This window comes from Phascolarctos cinereus, unplaced genomic scaffold, assembly GCF_003287225.1.
Source record: "Phascolarctos cinereus isolate Bilbo 61053 unplaced genomic scaffold, phaCin_HiC Scaffold_2;HRSCAF=192, whole genome shotgun sequence".
Classification (NCBI taxonomy): domain Eukaryota; kingdom Metazoa; phylum Chordata; class Mammalia; order Diprotodontia; family Phascolarctidae; genus Phascolarctos; species Phascolarctos cinereus.
The window spans coordinates 78,019,705-78,046,225 of record NW_027555625.1 but is presented as its reverse complement, the minus strand read 5'-3'; the positions used below and the strand labels follow the sequence as shown (position 1 = coordinate 78,046,225).

General features: G+C 38.0%; 1 protein-coding gene across 4 annotated transcripts in view; it reads right to left on the bottom strand.

Annotated features, from left to right (window-relative positions):
- WWOX (WW domain containing oxidoreductase) overlaps positions 1-26,521 on the bottom strand; it is a 1,215,541-nt gene that overhangs the window by 718,672 nt on the left and 470,348 nt on the right. The window lies entirely within an intron of this gene.

Below are 26,521 nucleotides of genomic sequence, written 5' to 3'. Positions count from 1 at the left end.
TTAAATAAAAGTTTTCTAACACTTCTATCCAATAATGGGATGGACTACGTAACTCTTTAGGAAAAAGCTGGATAACAATATTACACAGATGCATCTTCAACTAGATGCCCTATGAAAACCCTTCTAATTCTGGCCTTCTAAGATGCAATATGTGCCAAGAGTCAAACTGAAGGCTCTTGAAGGAATAATTATAATTACTGTAGACAGGTGAAGTATTCTCTAAACAAGAAACTTCTGATACCTTGTTATTACACAGAATTCTTAAACAGGCCAATTGACTGTTTTTTAAAGGCTAAACTAATGGAACAAAAACTACAGAAAGTCCTACCAAGATGGAATGTTATTGTGTATGGGCTCAGCAAGAGACACTCAGTACATCATCAAAGGATTATTCCCCTTCATTTAAGAGGGAGCTTATCAGCAAAGTGTTGACAATCAAGTCATGATTTTTTTTTCCTTTTTACTACAATAACTTAGTCCAGTCCATTTAGGGAAAAGAGGCTTATCATGTGCATCATTGAAGGAAGTAGCCATACCAGTGAAATCAAAGAATTTTGAAATATTATACTATTTAAAGTAACAGAAATAAATACAGATCTACTTAAAATATCCCCACAGTTCTAATCCTCAAGCACATTTCAAAATAGAATGGATATTTGAAAACTTCTAATGGAGGGCTGAAAATTAAATTATGCTTTGCAAACTGAAAGAGTAGAAAGACTATCATATCATATCCCAGAGCTTCCTCTAAGGTTAATGTGTGTATATAAGATATACGGAAAGAAAGTATCAATACTGGTATTATATAAGGAAGAGGAAGGCCACTAGCTGTATGGCCTTAAGTAAGTCACTTTGGTAAAAGGTGTAGTACTTGGAACTATGCCCAAAGGGCTATAATACCATGTATACTCTTTGACTTAGCAGTACCACTGCTAGGTCTGTATCCCAAAGGAGAGAAAAAAACCAAAAAGGAAAAGAATCTACATGTACAAAAATGTTGATACCAGCTCATTTCTGGGGGCAAAGAATTAGAAATTAAAGGGATGCCCATCAACTGGGGAATGTCTGAACAAGTTGTGGCATATGATTATGATGGAATACTATTGTACTATAAGAAATGATGAGCAGGATGCTCTCAGAAAAACCTGGAAAGTTTTTGGGCTGATGCATGGGCTGATGCAAAGTGAAATGTACTGTGTACAAAGTAAAAGCAACACTGTAAGATGATCAGCTGTGAATGAGTTAGCTATTCTCAGCAATACAACTATCCAAGACAACTCTGAAGGACTTATAATGAAAAATGCTATACATCTCCAGAGAAAGAACTGATGGTCTCTGAATACAGATTGAAGCATACTTTTTTTTAAACTGTATTTTTATTGAGTTTTTTGTCTGTTTTCTTTCACAACATGACTAGTATGGATATGTTTTGCATGACTACACATGTATAACCTGTATTGAACTGCTTGCCTTTTCAGTGAGGAGCCATGGGATGCAAGGGAGAGAATTTGGAACTCAAAGTTTTATAAATGAATGTTAAATTTTTTTTTACACATAAATGGGGAAAATAAATAAATTTTTTTGATTTTTTGAAAAAGGTGTAGTACTTTGTAAAATTAAGGGTTTGGAATAAAAACTCTATAACACTACTTCTTCCTCTGACATTCTAGGACTCGGCTCAGAAGAGAAAAGGTCATTTTTTGAGGATGCATTACAGAAATTCAATTGACAGTTTGAAAAAGTTTTGATTTTGGAAAATCCAACCACAAGGAAACACTTTACTTTCTACCACACTTGACTTGTATTCTCCCTCATTATTGCTGTCATACTTATATCACAGACAGGGAAACTGAGGTTCAGGGAGATAAATGACTGTTGCCTAAGGCCTAAAAGAATATACTTTAGATATTGATCTGTAAGAGAAACAAGAATACAATCTCATCTCTTGTGGAAAAATAAGCTAATAACTCTTGAACTCCCTTCCCATTTCTAAAAATGTCCTCTCAGTGTGATTTACAAGATCCGAATTGGTGACCCAGTTCTTCGTGATAGAGGCAGCTCAGTGAAAGCCATTCACATGAACAGCCTAAATGGCAAAGACACATGAGAGGGGACCACCTGGAAAGTGAATTGTAGACTACTGCACTACCATCAGCCATCACTGGAAGCCAGATTTGCTCCAGGCTGGTTACCAGGAGAAGATAGGTACAAACTGGGTTAGAGTCACCATCAATACTAATCATAACAGAATTTTGGTCTAGAAGAAGCCTTGAAGATAACTTAATTCAAACCCTTTATTTCCAAGATAGTCACATCTGACTCTTTGTGACCCCATTTGGGGTTTTCTTGGCAAAGGTACTGGAGTGATTTGCCATTTCCTTCTTCAGCTCATTTTACAGATGAGGAAACTGAGGCAAATAGGGTTAAGTAACTTGCCCCAGGGTCACAAAGCTAGTAAGTGTCTGAGGCCAGATCTGAACTCAGGTCTTTCTTACTCCAGGCCCAGAGCTCTATCCACTACAGCACCTAATTGCCCCAATAAGGAAACCGTGGCCAAAAAACGTTAAGTGACTTGCCTAAGATCTCATATGTGGTTAAGTAGTAAAAGAGCCAGGACTAATGTCCAATCTTTCCATGATCCAGCAGATCCAGTAGTTAAAAGGTTGTGCTTCCCCATCAGCAGAGGGACAAAGGACTAGGAAAGGCAGTCAAAGAGGCAAGAGCAGAGGTAGGATCTGCACATAGGACAAGCCCACAGAACGCTAATCATGCCAATTCTCCATTTCTGCATCTTTGACTCCAATTCTCTGATGTCATTTCCTACTTCTGAAGAAGAAAGCTTTCCTTTGTCTCCCCCCCCCATCTGACCAGATGAGTCTTCCTGGGATAACTTGGTTTATGCTGGGATATCTTCCTGACTTGCACCCTCACACTACCTCAGGAGAACTAGGATTTGACTCCACCTACCCCACTGGAAATTCCCGCAGAGACAATGACTGGGTCTGCTTGAAGGAGTCTAAGGAAATTAAGCCAGAAAGGTCTTAGATGCTGAAGAAGGACCTCCTGCACTTGACCCCTGGCCAGTTGCTAGGGCCTGACCTGACTTCCAGGGAAAAGAGATCAGCTCTGCCCTAGCTTCTGAAAAGGGGATTTTTTACATTTCTTCCTTGTTTTAGAAGGAAAGGTAGGATTTAGAACAGATTTGTGGTTTTATTGGTATGGAGAACTCCCAGTGGGGAAATTACCTATACCAATGCATCTTGGCACATGATCTGATGCTTACAGTCTTAGAGAATGTCTGGCACAGAGATGTTAATTGACTTGGCCAGGGTCACACAGCCAACAAGTGTAGGAAGCACTTGAACTCAGGTCTTGCTAACACTAAGGCATGCCCTCTATCGACTATTCCAGGCAGTAGGTAATATAGATATTAGTATTCTCACTTTGTAGATTAGGAAACTGAGGCACAGAGTGCTTAAGTTACTTTCCCAAGATTACACAGCTATTAAGTGGCTGAATTGGATTTAAATCCAGTTATTCTGAATCCACATGCAAAGTATGTACACAATAGGATTTCTCTTCTTTTTCATGCTATATATTTAGAACAGTTAAGAGAGATGGCGGTCAGAATTGACATAGATCACACACATAACAGGTAGGCAATGGCTGAGTTTTCCAGTTCTTCTGTGCACAGTCTTCTTGAATTTCCAAAAGCCTACAAAGACGATAGACTAACACGTGGCTCCCTTCAAATGTGTGGGGAGACCCTTAATCGAGCTCATTAGTTCACATTAGTAGATAGGGGACACAGTTGGGGAATCAATTTTCAGAGGACAGAGTATGCTGACACATCTGTTCTTTACCAGACATCCTAGCTCCCCCCCCCCCCCCACCAAAGAAAAAAGCCAACTCCTGATTTTGGTGGTTCAGTGAAGCCAGTCACCTGTCTACATCACCAGCAAAAGATGAAAAATGGAAGGAAAAAAGAGATAAATAATTTATCCAGCATAAATATTACAGAAAATTGCAGAACACAGTTTGGTGTCACAATGTTGTTGTTACAAAATCATCCTGTTATAGCTTCTGGCAAAATAATGTTGTCCTTAACATCACTAAGACAAAACCTGAGATTTGCCAAGCATGCCATGGATGTCTGCTTGCTGTCCAGGACACTTAGCAGGATGCCCAACTGCTAGTCACTCTGGCAGAAAAGTCTATGGGGATCTGCTATCAGGAGCAAGTAACTAGGAGCAAGGAAAAAGATTAGGAAAATAAGTCACTGCAGACAGCAGGGTCGCTCCCACAGAAAGAACAGCAGAATCTCCGAGCTGGAAGGGACCTCACAGGACCTAAAGTCCAACGTATCCCTAACAAGAAGTCATTCATTGGAAGACTTCCAGGGAAGAGGAATCTCATATATATCCCAAGAAAGTTCATTCCACTTCTACTTAGTTCTAATTGTTAAGAAGTTGCTCTTTAGATTGAAATGAACCCTATTTCCTCTACTCCCAGCGTATGCCCGCTATGAGTAAGGCACTGTGCAGGGCAGAAAGGATACAAAGACAAAAGAAAAGTCCCACACAGTGTTGTTAATTCAACTCTCTAGGATCAAGCATAACAAAGCCAGTCGCCTCCCCTAAAAGGACAACCCTCCACACACTTAAGGATGGTAGTCATCCTTCCTTCTGCTCCCTACCAACTTTTCTCTTTTCCAGAGTATTCATTCATCCCTAGCTCTTTCCCTTAATTTTCATAAAGCACGACCTCTTGTTCTCCCCATATGAGCTGGGAGTCAGGCAACCCTGATGAAGGTTATATGGCCTTGGGTAAATTCTGTCCACTCTGAGTCTTCTTTTTAATTTTCTTCTCTGTAAATGTAGGAGATTGGAATAGATGACCTCCAAGGTCCCTTCCAGCTCTGTAATCTATGTATCTGTAATTATAAGCCCAATTCAATAGGCAACTGAAGAAAAAATGAATAAATAGAAAAGGATTTATTAAGCACTTACTAAGTGCTAAGTATTGTACTAAATATGGATACAAAAAAAAAAGTCCTGCCCTCCTAGTAGCTTGTAATCTAAGGGGAGTGGTGGTCAGGAAGGGGCACTTCGATCAACAAAGTTCCAGGGATAGAAGGGCCACAGGGGCCCTAGATTAACAATTCTCATTCAGGATCACTCAAGAGTTCATGCGATCATGATTTCAGAACCTGGGGGTGGGGAAAGGGAATGAAAGGGTATTCAAAGGGTAGCAAGGTACTTCATCAGTCAGTCAGCCCTTCAATAAATCTTTATGAAGTATCTTTTTTGTACCAGGGATTGTGCCAAGCATCCGTGACACAAGGAAAGGTAAAACACAGTCCCTGCTCTCAAGGAGTCCACAAACTAATGGGAGAGACAAAATGCAAACTATGTACAAACAAAGGTGTGTGTGTGTGTGTGTGTGTGTGTGTGTGTGTGTGTGTGTGTGTGTGTGTGACGTAAATTAGGGCTGGGACGTTTCTGAAATAATGGTCAGAGAGGAGCAATCACCAATCAGATGACATATTACGTTTCAATGAATTAGGCTCCATTTCAATTGAAATCTTCAAACAGATCCTGCCTGATCATGCTGGAAATTTTATAGATGGGAAATGTTTGGACTAGATGCCTGTAGTGGTCCGTTCCAACTCAGAATCTAAGATTATGCATTACTAATAACAACCACTCCTATTTTTATAGAACTTCATAGATTTATAAAATATGATTTTTAGAAGATGTTTAAAACAGTACTCATTCCTTTTAAAAAAAAAACAAGTTTTTTTCCCAAATGTTACTCTTCTGGTTAAGGACAGGACCATTCAAAATGAGAACGAAGGCCCCTTGGCCTCTCTCTTTTCCTTGCTCCACCTACACAATTAATAACCAAATCTTGTCATTTATTCTTCCACAACATCTTTTCCATTCATCCCCTTCTCTCCTCTCACACAGCCACCACCTTAGTTCACCCACATCACTTCTTGCCCAGACTACTGCAGGAACCTCCTAATCCATCACTATGACTAGGGTCTCTCCCTGCTCTGATCCAGCTGCCAAAGAGCCACAAAGTAATGTTCCAAAAGCACAGGTCTGACCATTTCACTCCCACACACACATTCAATGCAATCAAATTGCTCAATATTCCCTTTAGGATGCAATAGACTCCTCTGGTGGGTTTTTAGAGCCCTTCATCATCTGCCCTCACCTTATGTTTCCAGGCTCAATAAATACTACCGCCTTCCCTAGCCTCTGCTCCAGTCACACTGGCCTGCTTTCACACACCACACTCCTGCCTTTCTCTGGATGTTCCTGCCTGTTCTTCATTCTCTAAATGTTCTGCCTTCTCCCCTCCACCTCTTGGAATCTCTTGTTTCCATCAAAATTAGGCTAAAAATTGACTTCTCCATAAATTCATTCCTGATCCTCTCTCTAGCTAGTGGTTTCCCCACCAAAATGGCACTTATTTACTGTGAACAGATTTGGTACATGCTTTGATATGTTCAAATTGTTTCCCCCATTAGAATGTAAGCTTTTTTCGGGGGCTTTTTTTTGTCTTTATATTCCTAGAGCCCAAGCACAAAACCAGGAAATACAAGCATAGCAAGTGCTTTTTCACAGAGGAAGAAAATGAGCCACAATGAAGACCTTTTCTCTCTACAAACCACCAATATGAACCTAACTCCTCCCCTCCCCAAGCAGCTGATTTTACCTCCTAATTTGTTAGAAAATAGAGCCCACCCACTGTGAGCTTCCTCATTTCCCTTCCATCACTCCTCGGGACCTATCCATGTCTCCGTACAATCTCAGAGGAAGTGGCCCCTCTCCTTATCAAGGCTGGGTTTGGACTGTTCCCTTTGTGCCAAGTCTTCCACGAGCTTGACTCTTAGATAATTTCCTCTCTTTTATTTTCAATCTCTCCTTATTCACTGGCTTCTTCCTTACTCTTGGGGATCTCATCAGTGGCTTTAGTTTCACTTATCATCTCTGCCTGGTGACTTTCAAATCAATATGTCTAGCTTGAATCCCCAGTTTCAGATGATGGACTACTTGTGAGATATCTCTACCTGGATGTCCTGTTGGCATCTCAGACTCCACCTGTCCAAACTAGAGACTCATTGTCTTTCTACCTAAAATCTATCCTTCCTTCATCCTTCCCAGGTTCTGCTAAGTGTACAACCACTTGCCCAGCCAATCAGGTTAACAACATTGGAGTCATTCTTGAGTCTTGGCTCTCCTTCAACTCCCAGTTTCAGTCACTTTCTAAGTCCTATAAATTCTGTGTCCACAACATCTCATATCCCTTCTCTTCTCTCTATTCACATAGTTATCAACCTAATTCAAGCCTTTATTACCTCCCAACTATTCTAATAGTCTCTTAGTTGTTCTCCCATGTTCAATAGAGCTTCTAAAATAGTCTTAAGGCACAGTTCTGAGCATGTTGCTCAAAAACCCCAAGTGGTTCTCTAGAACTTCAAGTAAAAAGTAAAAACTTGTCAGACTGGCATTTAGGGTACTCAGTTCCACCAGATCTGCTTCCAGAACCATCACTGAGGGAAGAAAGGATTGTAGACAGGTGCTCATCCTTTTTTATTATCACAAGGAACAACTACTGACTAACTGGCATCAACATGAGATAGGCATAGAAGCCCTGGAAATAGCAGCACCTCCAGATCTGTTGCACCCTAAGGGACCTTTCCATCTCTGTCCCTGAAACTTTCAATATGTGTTATCTACTTCATTGGAATGTAAGCTCCTTGAGACTAGGGCTTGTCTTGATTGATTTTCTTTTTGTATCCTCAGAGCTTAGCACAGTGCTCATAGTAAGCACTAACAATATTTCATTAATTCATCCTGTAATCTGGATCCCATGTATCTTTTTTCAGCTTGAATGATGCACATTAGGCCCTGGACTATGCAAAGCTGAGATTCCATCTCCCAACTCTCACTCTCACGCATTTGCATAAGATTCCCACCCTGGCTAATACACTTTCCCTCTGCACCTTCAACTTTCAGAATTCATATTTTCTTCCAAGGCTTATCTCAGGTACTATCTCCTCCATGAGGTCAGCCTCCATTCACCCAGTTGTGAGCGAATGTCTCTCTCTCCTTCTTCAATTATCATGCATATACTTCTCTCTACATAGGGTATGGCTCAAGATAATGAATGCTGCTTGAGGGAAACTTTGTCTTTGTGATAGGCCAAAAGCCTAGCACACTACTTTGCATAAAGTAGGAACTTAAATGATTTCTGAATTTGTTTAATTGAATTGGGAACCATTATATCTGAACTAGGATTGGAACCCAAGCATCTTCTGACTCTTGTGCCTTTTCCATAGTACCAATATGCATTTTGTGAATGTGCCATTCATAACTGGATTGTATTTCATTAAACACTTAGCTTACTCAAATTTTAGTCCCCTCTGTCTAGCAGCTGCTGTGATAGGTTCCTAGGTAACCAAAAGGCTTAATAAACCTGCATAATTCTAATTAAACATTGTAAATAGTTTATCTGTTTAAGTGTCCTGATGAGTCTTTCATTTATCTGAAGGGAGGCAATCCATGCTGACATTCAGAATGAGACTGGCAACAGAACAGTACTTCAAAGAAGGGTTGTATATAGAGTGGCTTTCTTCTCACGGATATGGGAAGGAAGATGCTGGGCCAAGGATTCCTTATAGGATCACAGATTTAGAGCTGGAAGGGGCCTGAAAGGTCAATAGTCCATCTTCTTGATCTTACAGATGAGGGAGTTATACGATCTGTCCAAGGTGAGTGGCAGAGCTGATCCAGGTTCTCTGATTCCAAATCCAGCACATTTCTACTTCGCCATGTTGTCTCCTAACCGAAGCAGGACCAGGGCATACTGTTCTTTTCATTTATGGGCAATAATGAAAGACAAGGTACTGGGCTGAGTGCAAAGCATACAGTGAAGAACACTTTCTAAAAAATAGGTACCCCTGGAGACAAACTAATCCTCCACTAACTAATGTCAATTCACCATATATATTAACCTAACACATTGGGAAATGATGTTTGAAAAGGGAAATCATATAATTGTAAAACATTTATACATTCAAATTTTCCCAAGCAAATACATAATCCCCTATAAAACTGTAAATTCCACATAGGCAAGATCTGAGAACCAAGGAGGTTTAACATTGATGGGTTCAAGAATATCTCAGAAGAGGGCAAGCAGAATGGGTTAAGGGATTTGAGATCACCCCCCTCTAAGAATGGTAGAAGGAACTAGGGATGCTTGGCCTGGACAAGCCAAGATTCTCAAAGATCACATGACTAGAAAGTGGCTGAGATGGAATGTTTTCTTTATCACCGTAATTCCCCCAGTGCTGTCACAGGCTTGAGCACATAGAAGACGCTCATGGGAACACAGAATGTAGAGCTAAAAGTGACCTGGGAGGGTCCTTCATTTTACAGATAAGGAAATGAGCCCCCGAAGATTGAGAGTTACTTAAAATCACATAGCTAGTAAGGAGGATTTGACCCATGTTGCTGATTCAAAAGCCAGTGGCATTTCCCTTACACCCTTCTAACACTTAATATGTAATCACTGAATTTAATTGAACAATAGGAGAAAAAAAGACCAATAAATTAGTAGTTTTGGTGCCCAGTAGAAGAGGTAAAATATATGGCTGAAATCACATTGAAGGGAGCTGGAAGATCTGGATATGCTAGAGAATTGCCAGGTTTTTGTTTTGCCATCCATCTATAAAATGAAGAATTAGACTCAAGTAATTGCCAAGGTCCCTTCCAGCTCTAACATTAAATGAGTCCGAAAAAATATGAGATCTCCATTAAGACTTAATGCATTAGCTCTCAAACTATATGCAAATATTACTGTTTTCTACTTTGATAATTCATAAATTGTAATGTAAAACCAAACTTTGGATTAAGTACGCACGATTATTAGGCTACAAGTCAATTGCAGACAACATGCAGATATAAATGCAGCTAATAAGTCTTACTGTAATGATTAATCAATTTATGAATACATTATTTAAACTAATAGTTCAGGTAAGGTATCTTAAACAAGTTACAGAGCACATCGACCAACTCAAATACCAGCTACTAGATCAATAACAAACTGTAAGTAAACTCTAGGGAAAAGGTACACTTGGGGGAAAAAAATCTGAAAATAAAAGGCCCATATAGAAAATCTGCCACAATTTTAATTGTTTTTAAAAGGAGAATGAAGTAGTATTTACTGAAATAAGGTGATACCCCCAAACTTTAAACAATTAGTCCACTATGTGTTGCTTGAGACACTTGTTCATTGCTATATTGCATTCATTCATTCATTCACTCATTCATTCATTCATTCATTCGTCCAATATTTTTTAAGTGGCTGTGTTCAGAACTTCAAGTTGGGTACTGGGAAATACAAGTTTAAAATAGACTAGGCCCCTGACCTCATGGAGCAAGCATCCAGTAAGTAACAGTACATCCTATGAAATAATAATTTAGCCATTGAAATGTACAACCCCCTCCCACCAAATATACATATTGATCAAGAGTTTTTCAATTCAATTACTAAACAAAATCCAAAAGTATTTTAATAAGATAGTTTATGGAAGAGAATCATCTGGCTCTCTGAATGTCAAACATATCTTTATCAACATTAGTATGGGCTTAAAATTTACACAATCTCACTGAGATTCTCTTTTCTACAGACACCCTCCCCCTCTACTTGCACTGCTGTCATAGCAAGTGAGGCAGTAAATCAAATTCCCCCCTATTGCTAACCTCAAAAGGGTCTGTTACAAGGGACATACTCCAGGCTTTGATTGTGAGCTGTAGCTCTGTCTCAATTTTTTTTTTATATTAGGGCTAATTAATGTGAGTTTATTAAATAAAAAGATTGGGCACTAGTTTCTGAAGGTGTGATATTTTATCACAATTTCAAGTGAGACTGCATTTTTTAAAATTAATTAGAATCTGGCGAGAATGGCCACACATTATTGAGTAAGTAACAGCAGTTAAGTGAAACAGATGAAATATTGGTAAGCAATGCAGACCACAGTATAAGTATGTGAAGGAGGTCAGAGGTTAATCCCTATTGATTTTCAAGTCCGTGCAGAGCACCACTGGGAAAGACAGGTTCTGTTGGCAATCAGCGAGCACAAATACATTATAAATCTTACTGTCCACCTTCACTGATCAGTGTCACTTACTTCCTTCACTAAAGACCATTAGGAAACTCCAGCAAATTCACAAATATACAAACAGAAAATAGAGCATTCTGTGCGGGAATGATTTGACATAGAAAACTTTCCAGAAATCTTCGAGGCCCTCCATCCAGTCAGCTAGACTCTGTTCATAATTACAACACACCTATTTTGCTATATTTGGCACAAAACTCATTTTAAGGGTGTATATGAAATACACATGGCTCTCATTAGAAAAACACAACTATATATTGGAGAGAATGGTTGATTTTTATATGTGTATAAGTGGAACCTCCCAACAATCTCAATAAATGGAAAAGACAGCCCTTTCTTGAGAGACACTAGAAGAATCAGAATCAAGAAAAAGAGATAAATGGGTTTCTTTAGCAATTGTTACTGTTTTTATTGGTAGTGGCAGTGGTCATTTAAAGCTATGATTCCATTTATGTAGGGGACTCCTGGTGTGGAAACTCCCTCCAACAATATACTATTCTTCTATTATAGTCTGAGATAGTTTTGTAGGGTGTGAAAGATTAAGTGACTTGCTCAGGATCACAGAGACAGTGTTTATTGGATATAGGACCTAAACTCAGTTCTTCCCAATTCCAACCCAGCTCTCTAATTACTATGTCAGGCATAGTTTTGCTTAAGTAAAGAATTTAATTGTTAAACTAAGGCATGGTGACTAAAATCATACCACTGGCTATAAATCTGTCCTGGGGATGGAAATTTAGAGAATTCTGGTAATACTTACACCCCTTTAAGGAAGAAACTATCCTGTTCTTTTGTTACCACTTCCTATTCTCTCAACCTTCCACTCCAAGTCCCAATCCAGCACTGCTTACTCCTTCCATTGTGTCCTCTAGAATCCCAATTATATTGTTAATAAATATACTTTTGACTTTGACCGCTCCCTCTTGTGTTCATTCCATCTTTTGGCATTCATGTAGATCTAGATCTCTCCAGAACAAGGGTCCTTAACTTTTTTTGCGTGTCCTGAATCCCTTCTCAGAATATTACACACACACAAACACACACACATACACACACACACACACACACGAAAATACACATATATACATAAAGCTAAATATAAAACCAACTTTATATATGTGTGTATATGTAAATATAAAAATATTTTTTAAATAAGTTCATGGACCCCAATTTAAGAACTTCTGCTTCAAAAGATATTATTTGCCTGGCCATCCTTTTTTAGCATTGGTTGTACTTTCGTTCACACCCGCTGACACACACTGGTCTTCTCACAACGAGGGTGAGTCAGCATACACCAGGCTGCTCATTGCTACTTCTAATCCTCCCTCTGTGATCATCCCTCAACAACCTCTCATCCTTTAAGGTTCACTCCATAGAGCTACATAACTTAATCCAGATCCTGGTGGACATTATCCATCAACATCCACATTATTCTCCCTACTTTCCCAAGGAAATGTCAAAATCATCCTGTTCACTCCAACCCTTGCCCTTATACTAGGGCACTTCATCATATGTGTTGACATTCCCTCAAATACCCTGGCATCCCAGTCTCTCCATCTTCTCTAACTCCCAGTACCTCCTCCACTCCATCTCAGTCACATACAGTAATGGGCACATTCTTGGTTTTGCCATCATCTACAAATGTAATACTTTTATAATCAAGAATTTTTAAATGTTGTGACCATCAACTCCTTTTGTTTCATCACTCTTTAAGTTTCGCTTTTCCTAAACCTATGCTTTATGCTCACTATAACCTCTAGCCTTCCCCCATCCTAGTCAATACTCTCCCAGACTATCACACATGCTCTGCCTTCACTTTCCTCCCCACTGAATCTTGACTATAGATAAAGATCTAGATCTAGATATATATACATATATTGTATATACAGATCTATATATGTAGATTTACATATACATATAATTATATATAGATCTATATATGTGTATATGTGTGTGTATATATGTGCGTATATACATATAACCAGTTCAATGTTTACATTGTCCTCTACTCTCAAATCCCTATTGTCCTATGTCATTTATGTCTTAACAAACCCCAACACAGGATAATTCCCATTATCCCTTTCCTCTGCTCTTAGTCACATGCTGCAGATTGGTGTCAGAGGAAAATATGTTGTCTATTCTAAAATCATGTCATCGAATCTCAACTTGGACATCATTACTTCAAGGCAATCCTTTTTCTTCTCCAAATTTCACATTTCTCTAGTCATTCACACCTCTCCCATCTTCTCACCAGGATTGCCTCATGCCTTATCAAAAATATAGAGGCCATCCATCTGCCTAGAACTCTCTCATATTTGGTATGTTACATCTCAAAACCTCATGACTTCAGATCTTGTCCTTTCCTTTATTCCCATGCTCCCTTTACTTGTATCCTTTATTCCACTTAATCCTATATCATCAGTTTGCCCCCAAAATCATCTCCCCTCTTCTCTAATCTGCATCCTCTCCTTATTTATTGGTTTGCATCTTCCTACCTACAAACATGCTCAATTCTCCCACATCATAAAAAAAAAATGCTCATTTGATTCTATCATACCCTCAAGCTATCAGCCTACATCTTTGCTTCCTTTCACAGCCAAACTCCTAGAAAATGCTGTCTGTTTTTATTGTCTCTTCTCTCTTCAATCACTTCTTAACCCCTTGAAACTGGGTTCATCCTTCTGTCCTCATCATTCAACCTAAACTTCTCCATCAAAAGTTACCAGTAACTACTTAACAGCCAAATTCTATGGTCTTTTACTTCTACCCATCCTTCTTACTCTCTATGCAACATTTGACATAGCTGACCACACTCTTGTTCTTCTCCTACCTATCTAGCTGTTCCTTCTTGGATCTCACTGGATTATCATTCATATCCTGCCAACCAAATGTTTTTCAAGGTCTCCAAATGGGTATCTAGAAAGCATCTCAAACTCAACATATCAAAACAGAATCTACTCTCCTTCACACCATAGCCTCCCCTTTTCTAAACTTCCACATTACCTGTTTCCATCAAAAGCATCAACCATCCTCTCAGTTGCCAAGACTTCTGACCTCAGTGTCATCCTCAACTTCTTGCTCTCACCCCATATATCCAATCCATTGCCACTAACCTTCACAACATCTCTTATATAAGCTAATCACCTCGCAAATGGATTATTGCCATAGCATTCTAATTGGTCTTCCTATTCCAAGTCCCTCCCCATTACTAATAATCCTCCATTCACTTTCTGAAGTTGTTTTTCCTAAAGCGGAAGTGTGAACACACTATCTCCTTGCTCAATAAACCCCTGTGGCTCCCTGTCATCCCTATGATCAAATATAATGTATTCCATTTGGCACTTCAGACTCTTTAAAACCTAGCCCCTTCAAATCCTTTCAGTCTTCTTACATTTCATTCCCTTCTGCTCTATGAGCTAGCCACCCTGGCCCATTGGCTGTTCCTCAAAGACAATGCTCTTAATCCTATCTCGTGGCTGTCCTCTCTAAAATGTTCTCACTTCTGTCTAGTCATATCCCTGGCTTCCTTTAAGTCTCACTTGCTCTAGGTTGACTTTTGCTGTCTCCCCAGCTGCTAGGGATTTCACCCTCTGAAACTGACTACGTATCCTATATAGTTATTTACATTACTATTTACCTATTGTCTCTCCCACTGGAATGTCAGTTCCTTGTAAGAAGTCATTTTTTTGTTTTTGTTGTTCGTTCTTCATTTCTTTCCATCATTAGGTTTTGGCCAAGTGCCTATTCCACACTAAGTGCTTAATAAATGCATGTTGACTGACAGAACCTGAAAAGCCAGAAGAGGTGAATTTAAAAGGTTTTTTTTTTCTGTTCTAAGATACTAGGCCTAGATAACAACAATAAGAAAACATATGCAAATTATCAAGATCTCTAAGTAAAATATGATCTTGAACTAGAAAACCGTCCCAAATTATCATCCATGAGCTATTCTATCATTGGTATTTGCCATCCCTACTGAGATTGGGCCAGGACATAAACTGGCCAGGAAGTGTCTCATGAAGAAGCCTCAGATCATGCCTCCCTAGAGATATTCTGGCCCAAATGAGGGTCTAGGGAGAAGAATTCATTGGTCCTCAGTGTTTTAAAGGATCACAATGCCTCCGTGAAATGCCTCAAAAAAAAATCTCAATATGAGAAATAATTATAAATTGTTTAGCAAGTACAAGTTTTAAGTACTTGTGATGAGTGGATATGACCTCTCCTGTTCAGTGACAACAGAACCGAATACCACATAACTCACTTAATGGTTCTACCTGTTATCAAGAAGAATTAATATAGTTTCCAAGACAGCAAAGGGGCTGAGCAGTAAATGTGGGCTTTTTTTTTAAGTGGTGAGGCAATTGGGGTTAAGTGACTTGTCCAGAGTCACACAGCTAGTGGGTGTTATGTGTCTGAGACTGGATTTGAACTCAGGTCCTCCTAACTCCAGGGCCGGTGCTCTATCCACTGGGCCACATGGCTGCCCCCAAATGTGGGCTTTTCTCTTGGGGGAAAATGATGCTATTACTGCCATTTATCCTTTCTAAAGACTGGAACTGATCCTTGTAGTAACCACTGCATACTTGCTACACAGGAGGGAGAGTTCTAAATGAGCTTGGCATTACATTTAAAAATATCATTTAAGGGAATTTTAAGCTGTCTAAGAAGATGGATCCACTGTGTTTGTTTTCTACATTAATGAGCTATAAAAAGAATGGAATAGGCTATAAATACAGTATTTTTGTAACAGCCTTTACTAAAAATGCTAGTACTTGTGTTTATCATTTATATCCTTGTATACAACCTCAAAATTGATTACACTTTAAACCATACATAACTCGCTCTGTGTTTCATTTTGTGCCATCCTACAAACAGTTTTATAACTCAGTTAATATATTCCATATTTTGTGTTCTTATTGATTATGAATATTTCTTTAGGGGATTTTATTGCTTTTAAAATAACAAATGTTAGGTATTATAAAAAATAGAAAAACCAATTGCAACTTTTATATTTTTCCTTCTCATGTTTGTCCTAATACATAAATTTTAGCATGAATATATCTAAATTACAATTTTTTATCTTTCATATTTGTATATTTTTTAAAAAGACTGCCTTAATATAAAGCATTGTATAAGAACAATGTTTTGGTCCTACTTAAATTTCCTTTAAAAATACATTTGACTGACTCTATCATTTCTTTTCCCAATTAAAAAATTAAAATTCCAACATATTATCCATGTATAACATTATAATTTTACATTGGTATATATTATCTTTCCTAATTGCCATAGCACTTTATGGGCTCAAATATGATTTATAGATAGGATATGATTTCACTATTAATTATCAAATTGGAAAAAAATAAAATCTTACATTATAAATTCTCTCCTGGAAATTAGTTTTATTATTTTTTCCATAATCCTATCACACAAGCAATAAGTGCATTGCGGCATGAACACTTTAATTTTTCCTGTTAGTTTTAAGCAAGCCCAGAGGTGAGGTTTAATAAGGATCAATGGCACTTTATCTGGGACAGGGCCACTTCACAGCATGCAAATTACACAGTAACACTTACAAAAAGAAATAGATTTAATTAAAAAAAAGTAGAACCACAGGCTCTGGAAATTCAATTAAAGGATTTATGCAAAGGTTTGCTAGGTTTTTATATGCAGTTACTGCTTACATAATGAGCTTTTCATATTAAAAATCAATAGGTAATCTAGAGTAGAAGATCATCCCCTTAAATACATTTTTTAAATCAATTTGAAAAATAGTCCATCAACTGCTGTGACTACTCTCGCTGGTTCGATTAGGCTAAGAGCAATATTTAGATTGTAAGACGTGCTATGGAATATCTATGCTCTGATTTTGCTTTCAAGTGTTCTTAGACATTGGAGTGCCAAAGATAATCATAAAGTAATTCAAGATTGTGTAAAATGTATAAATAATTAATTTAATTACTAGCCAGAACCCATGATTTTTAAATATAATAATAGCCAAGGTAGCTAGTGATACAATCTGATCACATTTTTATCAGTTAAATGCAAAGACCCTTTTCTATATAGGTCTTTTCAGTATTTACTGCCTATTATGTGTCAGCTCCTCAGCATTCAAAGACATACATTTCACAAAAACCCATTTAAATAACCAACTAAGGAAGCAATTACCTTATAACTTAAGCCTACTTTCCATTCCCTGAGATAATGAAGGACAAAGGGATTTGTAAGACATAAATTTGCCAGAAGTTTCACCTCCTTTCTCTAACCAGACATTTGACCACATTGCCCCCCCAGATTTCCTAAGAAAATTGACAGTTTTTGAGGCATGCTGATGTAGTAGAAATAGTACTGGCTTTAACCTCCAAAGACCAGGTCCAAATATCAGCTCTGGACTTAGTATGCATATGATGCTTAGTTAATCGCTTCTCCCCTTGGACCTCAATTCCCGCATCTGTAAAATAAAGGTGCTGGACTAGATCTCTACAATTCTTTCCTGATTTGGATCTAATGTGTCTCATAGAAATAGCGGTGAAAAGATTCTTCCTACTGGATGGTGTGAGAAATAAAGAGCTCCCCAGAAGGGCAGGGGGACTAAGCTCATGTATTGGGGCAAGCCGTAGATGAAAGAGTCACTATTCAGGTCTTATAGTGAGAAGAATGGACAATAAACAGACTATCTAACTATGACTGTAATCATAAAACCAGAAGCTGTTTGGTAGTCTGAAAACTCAAACAGATGAGTCAATGGTTCCACTGAAAAAGAAACAGAAAGGATGGGATTGTGGCCTTTTATATTCAATGGACCTGGGCTCTCATCAAGTTGAGTGTCAGTGTCAAAGAAGCTGTCAAAGAGCAAAGTCATAACCAAGATGGAACTAAAAGGCAGGGAGGAAGAAATAACATGGGCAATCCAAAACCTGTACTTATCAATTCATTGGAGACACAAGACTAATTGAGAAATAACCATAAAAATAGCTTATATTTATATATCCTTTCACAGTTTGCAAAGCACTTCCTTCAGAATAGGCTTTCAGGGAAGGAATGCAAGTGCTTTTTGCCCTCAGTTTACAGTATGGACAGCTGAGGCACAAGAAAAACTAAGTGAAATATCCAAAACCACAGAGTTCATAAGTGACAGACATAGATTAAGAATTCAGGTCTTCTGATTTCCAAGTTTGTACTGAGTAACACTGCTTCTCATAAAAATATCTCATACTTTTATCCTATTTTACAGTTTACAAAGCACTTTACAGATATTCTCTTATTTGATATAACAGCCCTTGAAGGTATGCAGAGCACAAGTTTTTAAGTCTATTACAGGGGAGAAAAACAAGGCTCAGAGATTTGAATTGATGTGTACAAGGTCAAACAGAGAGCAAGCTAAAGAAGTAGACGAGGGCTTTTATGCACAAGGACAAATAAGATCTGCCAGTTTTTTTATCCCATTTAATAGGGTTCCTAATTTAAGAAAATAAAAAGTTGATTTATCACTTCCCATGTTCTTCAGTAATCAATTCACTCAAAGGGTTACAATGGGACAAGTTCCTTTCTGAACCTCAGTTTCCTTCTCTGTAAAGTGAATGAGTTGAAATAGATAATCTCTAAAACGCCTTCCAGCTTTAAGTTCTATATTCTGTCATGGGACTCCCAGGAAAATACCTAAACTTTCAAGTGAATAATTTGTGACGTCCTCTCATATTACTTTCTTCTGTTTGGCAACATAAAGAAATAAGCAAAACAAGGTATTTAAGGACCAAAAATTTATCTATCTTCCAAAACTCCCTACTCAGCAACAGTAAGACTTTAAGAACTTGCTGATGCAGCTATCACAATCTAAGGGGATGACAGTCTGAGTATAATAATAGGATTTCCCTCCTCTAAATGCACAGGTAAAAGAAAGTCCAGAGCATCTGAAAAATTCTTGGTCTTTCTGTTCTAACTCATCAAGGAATTCACGTCACACTATTACTACAAAAGATCCGAGTTTTCAAATTTGGGGGTGTTCACTGCAATGGCAGATTGCAACCTCCCTGAGCTTTAAGAATTAATCTCTATAATCTTCTAGGACCCTTCCCATTCCATATTACCCACCCTCCCTTCCTCCCAAAAATCTCTGGTGATCAGGGTCTGAGTGATGGGACTTTGTGCATTCAATTGGGCTGGTCCATAAAAACAGAGAAAGACATAGAGGCCACTCCTGGATTTGTATTCAAAGCCTGTCCAAGTTAAAAGAATCTATCAGAGCTTGCATTCTATTAAGCCTATAAGAATGCAGAAACACCTCAAAGTCATGGCCATTTAGTGAAGGATTAATAATCAAGGAAACCTGAGTTCAAATCTTGCCAAATATAATAATAGAACCTACGTCAGAGAGTTGTTTTGAGAATCAAATCATATAAGTCTCTAAAACAAAGTTTTCTGCAAACCTGAAAGTATTATATAGATATTGTTATTGCTGTTGTCATATATTAAGGGCTTTGTTTATTTGTTACATTTATCATATGTCAGTCATTATGCTAGGCACTGAAGATACAGATACAAGTAAGCAAAGCAGTCCCCACTCTCAGAGACCTTACATTCCAATGATAGAAGACCTAAGGAAGTACTGGAAAGAAAAGGAAGCTATAGGGAGGAAGATTCAGGGAATTATCGTAGAGCCCTAGGCCCAGGCAAGGTAAGGCAGAACCAGGAGACACAGGGAGAGAGCCTAAGTTTCCAATAGAAAAGAGATGGTTAGACAGTAAAGCCATGATGAAGAGATGACTGGAGGTTAGGTCTAAGTATTAATATATGATTGGTTAAATCACATATTCATTTATTCACTCACCAAACATTTACCAAATGCATACTATGAACAAGGCCCAGGATATCTCTCAAACTAATACCAAAATCGTTTTGCCTTTGTTTTGGTGGAAAGAAATGGAGAAATGGAATGACAGTATTTATACAGGGTAAAGACTAAGTATAGTATTGGAAATTAAGACCCATACACCTATTTTAATCTTTATTCATTCATGACCAGTTGTCATTTAAATTTAATATTTATTTATTCAATATTCATGAATTACAAACTATGCAGGGATGTCTATGGTATCTCTGAGGGGAGAAACAACAATGAATATGTAGGATCAAGAATCACAGAACTGGAAGGGATCTTGGAGGCCACTTAGCCCAGCTCCCCCATTTTAGAGATGAAAAAATCAAGGCCCACAAAGATAGTGATTTATCCTAGGGCACACAGAGACAAAATCAATACCGGAATCCAAGCATTCTGACTCCAACTGTTAAATATTTTCCACTGTTATGATCTCTCTTTCATGGAAACTAAGATGGGTGATGATGTAATAAGAACGATGGCAATAATAACAATGACAACAACAATAATGATGATAAGTATTTATTAAGCGCCAGCTATGTGCCAGGAGCTACGCTAAGAACTTAAAAATGTTATCTCACTTTATCTTCACAATCCTGGGAAGTAGATGCCTTTACAATCCTCATTTTATAGATGAGAAAACTGAAGCAGACAGAAGTTGTGACCTGTCCTTGGTTACATAGTTAATAATTGTCTGAGGTCATACTTGAACTCAGGTCTTTCTTTCTTTCTTTCTTTCTTTCTTTCTTTCTTTCTTTCTTTCTTTCTTTCTTTCTTTCTTTCTTTTGTTAGGCAATTGGGGTTAAGTGACTTGCCCAGGGTCACACAGCTAGTAAGTGTCAAATGTCTGAGGCTGTATTTGAACTCAGGTCCTCCTGACACCAAGGTCAGAGTCTTTCTGATGTGAGCGCTTTCTCTACTGTACCATCCAGCTGCCTATCTAGGTGTACAATGAACAAACACAATACAAATTTAAAAGATAATATGTGCACAATGCTATCAAATGAGTTGAGGGGAAAATTCACTTCCCATTTAAAGAATAGGAAAGGTGTTATGGAAGAAATGTAATTTCTTAGCCAGGCCTATAAGGATAGGATACAAATGAGAAAGCATCTGCATCAGGATAAAACTTCAGAGCTTTAAGGGACCTTGGAGATCATCTAGCATAAAATTTCCTTTTACAGATGAGGAAACTGAGGTTAAGAGAGATTAATTGACTTGCCAAAGTTCACATAAGTAGTAAGCCATAGAGATATTATATTATTATATATTATATTAACTTCAAAATCTGTGCTATTTCCATTATACCACGCTTGCTTTGTTTTACCAATAAAAGAAGACAAAGTAAAAAAAAAAAGCTGTTTTTCAGTAAAATATAATTTCAATGGATAGTAAAGCAGTAAATGTTGGACCTATGAAGGTTGTGGGTTACAAAAAAAAATTCTTCTCCTCTATCTACAAATTTCAGTAGAACATTGAAATATTTCTAGCATTTACTGCCAGTAACAAATAATTTGGGTAATTATTCAGCATAATACACAAATATAATACAGTATTCCTTCCTCATTGGAAGGTGCTAAAATACAAGCAGGTAACCCCTCATTACAAAAATTATTGAAATTATAATTATAAAATCTCTCTAGTCTGTATGGTGGAATGTCAAACACAAAACAGTTCTGTAGCTATGTGGAGTCTTGTTAATGGAAGTATAGCTGATGTTAACACTGTAAATTTCATTAGCCCCACAGCAAGCCACAGTTTTATAAAAATCATTTGCAGTACCTTCAACTGTCAAACTTAATAACTGTTATAAAGGAAGGTGCCCTCAATGTCACTTTATTTTCTTAGATTCCAATCACATTTAAATTTTCTTGGTAAAACGGTAACTTGGATAGATAACTTTATTACTTGTTTCAATATGATTCCTTCTGAACAGAACTCTAAGAATTAATTGATTAAAAGAGATCACTTTTATTCACCTTTACCGCATTCTTTTGCGGTGTAAATGTACACCATTTAGAACACTGCCTTAGCCAACATCATTCGTACTAATACACCATAACCAAACCATACAATGACATTGCTATAGCATCATTTGGCAAACGGTCTGTTAATAACATTGTTCCCAAGGAATGAACTGTTTTCTGTAACTGTATTTTCTCTAATAAAGTGCTTCTATAGAAGCAAATAACTGTAGTAGGTGTTAACTAGAACTCTGTGTGTGTGTATGTGTATATGTACATATATATGTGTATGTGTGTGTGTGTATATATATGTATATATATATGTATATATGCTTGCTCTGTAAACTTCTTTTCTAAAGCAATAAAATTAATACAACAAGTACATATTAAGAACCTAATACGTGCATCACACCTTGGTAATCTCTGGAGATATAAGGACAAAGGCAAAATAGTCCCTGCATTCAAGGAGCTAAGTGGGGACGGCAGGTGGGTAGGTGTGTGGTGACGGGGATGGGGGTGGGACCACTGGTTTTGTAATCAAAGGACCCGGATTCAACTAATACCTCTAATTCTTACTAACTCTGGGAGCCTCGGCAAGTAACTCCATTTCTCTGGGACTCACTTTCCTCATCTGTAAAATCAGGGAATCAGATTAGGGGACTCCTGACATCCCTTTTAGACCTGTGGTCTAACGATTTCAATAAATAAAGTTAAGGAGGGAAGGAGAACTCACAATGAGTGACACATGAGGAAAGACTTTATAAAGAATGTAGCACTTGTGGCTAAAACAAAACCAAATTAAAAAAACAAAAAAACTAAGGATTCTGGAGGTGGGAGGAGGTAAAAACGGCGTACATCGTGTTGTTGTTGTTGTTTGTTGTTGTTGTTCAGTCATTCAGTCATGTAAGACTCCTCGGGATCCCATGGATCATAGCATGCCAGGCCCTTCTGTCCATAACTATCTCCTGAAGTCTAACTCATGCAAGTTGTTAACACTATCTGTCTATCTCATCTTCTGCAGTCCCCTTCTCCTTCTACCTTCAATCTTTTCCAACATCAAGGTCTTTTCCAATGAGTCCTATCTTCTCACTACAAGGCCAAAGAATTTAAACTGCAGCTTCAGAATTTGCCCTGCCAGTGAACAGTCTGAATTGATTTATTTAACTGTTGACTGACTTGCTCTCCTAGCTGTCCAAAGGACTCTCAAAAGTCTTCTCCAGCACCACAATTTAAAAGTGTTGCTTCTGTGGAGCTCAGCTTTCCTTTTAGTTCAACTCTCACAGCCACACATTACTACTGGAAAAGCTATAGCTTTAACTAAACAGACCTTTGTCAGCAAGTTATCTGCTTTTTTAGCATGCTATCCAGATTTGCCATAGCTTTCCTTCCAAGAAGCAAGCATCTTTTAATTTCATAGCTATAATTGATGTCTGTGGCGATCTTTGAGCCCAAGAATACAAAATCTGACACTGCTTCCATTTATTCTCCCTCTATTTGCCAGAAAGTGATGGGATCAGTTACCATGACCTTAGTTTTATTTCTTTTAATGTTAAGCTTCAAACTAGCTTTTACACTCTACTTTTTCACCCCCACCAAGAGGCTTCTTAATTCTTCTTCCCATTCTGCCATCAGTGTGATTTTATTTGCATATATGAAACTATTGGTATTTCTCCAGTCAATCTTAATTCCAGGCTAGCATTTCACATGACGTACTCGGCATATAAATTAAATAAAAAAGGTGACCATATATAGCTTTATCATACTCCTTTCCCAATCTCAAACCAATCAGTTGTTTCATGTTCGGTTCTAAATGTTGCTTCTTGGCCCACATACAGGTTCCTCAGGACACAAGTAAGATGATCTGGTATTCCCATCTCTTTGAGCACTTGCCACATTTTGTTGTGCTCCACACAGCTAAAATCTTTAGTATAGTCAACAAAAGTTTCTGAAACTCTCTTGCTTTCTCCAGAACCCGGTGAATGCTGGCAATTTGGTCTCAAGTTCCTCTGCCTGTTCAAAAACCAGCCTGCTTTTCCAGTAATTCTCAATTTACATATTGCTGAAGGCTAGCTTGCACGATCTTAAGCACCGCCTTGCTGAAGTGTGAAATGAACAAAATTGTTCAGTAATTTCAACATTGCTTGGCATTACCTTTCTTTGGGTTTGGGACATAAACTGATCTTTTCTAATCCAGTGGCCACTGTTGAGTTTTTCAAATTTGCTGGCATATTGAGTGCAATACTTTAACAGTATCATGTTTTTAGTATTTAAATAACTCCCCTGGAATTCTGTCACCTCCACTATGCTTCCTAAGGCCCACTTGACTCCATTCTCCAGGATATATGGGTTTAGATCAGTAATGACACCATTGTGGCTATCAGTGATGATATATGGGATCCTTCTTGTATAGTTCTTCTGCATATTCTTGTCATCTCTTCTTCATCTCTTCTACTTCTGTGAAGTCCATATCATCTTTGTCTTTTATCATGCCCATTTTTGCATGAAACATTTCCTTGACATCTCTAATTTTCTTGAAGAGATCTCATCTTTCCCATTCTATTGTTTTATTCAATTTCTTTGCATTGCTCATTTAAGAAAACCTTGCTATTCTCTGGAATTTTTCATTCAGCTGAATATATCTTTTACTTCATCCTTTACCTTTTGCTTTCCTTCTTTCCTCAGCTATTGTAAAGCCTCACTAGACAGCCATTTTGCTTTCTTGCTCTTTTCTTTCTTTGGGATTGCTATATCCTATACAATACCACAAACTTCTTTCTTCAGGTACTCTATTTACCAGCTCTAATCCCTTAAATCTACTTATCATCTCTACTACATATTCATATGGGTTGTTATTTAGGTCACACCTATATAGTCTGATGCTTTTCCCACTTTCTTCAATTTAAGTCTAAATTTTGCAATAAAAAACTCATGATCTGAGCCATAGTCATCTCCAGGTCTGACTCCAGAACAGAGCTTCTCCACCTTTGGTTGCAAAGTATATGATCAATCCAATTTCTATACTGACCAACTGATGATGTCCCTATGTAGAGTCACCTTTTGGGTTGTTGAAAAAGTGTATTTGCTATGACCAGCTAGTTATCTTGACAAAACTCTATTAGTCTCTTCTCTGTTTCATTTTGTACTCTAAGGCCAAACTTTCCTGTTACTCCAGTTATCTCTTGATTTCCTACTTTAGCATTCCAATCCCCTATGATGAATATGATGTCTTTTTTTGGTGTTATTTCCAGAAGATGTTACAGGTCTTCATTGAACTGAGCAATTTTGGCCCCTTTGGCACCAGTGGTTGGAGCACAGAATTGTATTAATGTGAAGTTGAATGGTTTATCATTGTTGAGATTATACCCCAGTACTGCTTTTCTCACTCTTTTATTCACTATGAGAGCCACTTTCTTTTAAGGGATTCTTTCTTGTAAGGGATTCTTGCCCACACTAGTGTACCTAATGATCACCTGAATTAAATTCACCCATCCCTATTCATTTAATGTCAATGTTTAAACTTTCCATCTACTGTCTGACCACATCCAACTTACCTTGATTCACAGTCCTTACATTCCAGATTCCTATGCAATACTGATCTTTACAGCCACAGGCTTTCCTTTCATCACTTCATTAGTACCACAGCTGGAGCTATCTCCAGTGGTCCTGATAAATACCTGGCTACGGGACCCAGATGGCTCTGGAGGAGAAAGTGAGGCTGCTGACCTTGCACAGTCTTCACTCGCTCAAAACAAAGTCAACTGCAAGTCATGTCATCATCTCTCTGATGTCATGGTCCTCTTCAAGAACAAAGGACAAACACAAGAACCATAGGTACTTGTAGTTATCCTCCTCTTGGCAATATTTAGCAACTTCTTTATTCCTTCCAAAGTAACACACTGGAAACCTGCTGACTTCAGTGGCTCATCTTCTGGTGTCATATCTTTTTTCATTTTAATACTGTCCACGGGGCTTTCTTGGCAAAGATATTAGAGTCATCTGCCATTTCCTTTTCCAGCGGGCATACGTTATAGGCATAGAGAATAGTCTATGCAAAAAAAATGAATAGCAGAGATGGAGAATCAAGTTCAAGCAACAAGAATGGAAATCAACCTAACTTGTCCAGATCACAGAGTTCATGAAATGGAGGAATATGAAATAAGGCTGAAAAATTGTGGAAGCCAGTGAAAAGAATGCCTTATATGTCAGGCTAAGGAGTTTGTATTCTGTCCTAATTATGATGGAGAACTATCAAAGGTTTTTGAGTTGGAAAGCAATGTGGTCAAAAATGCATCTTAGGAAGACTGGAGAATTCTTTGAAGGATGAATTAGAGAAAGGGAAGACCTGAAGTAAGAATATGAATTAAGAGGCTATTCTAGTATTCTAGTTGAAAGCTGATGCAAGCCTGAAACAGAGTGACTACAGTGTGAGTGGACAGAGTTGGACAGATAGGAATGATTTTGCAGGAGGTAAATCAACAAGACATAGGA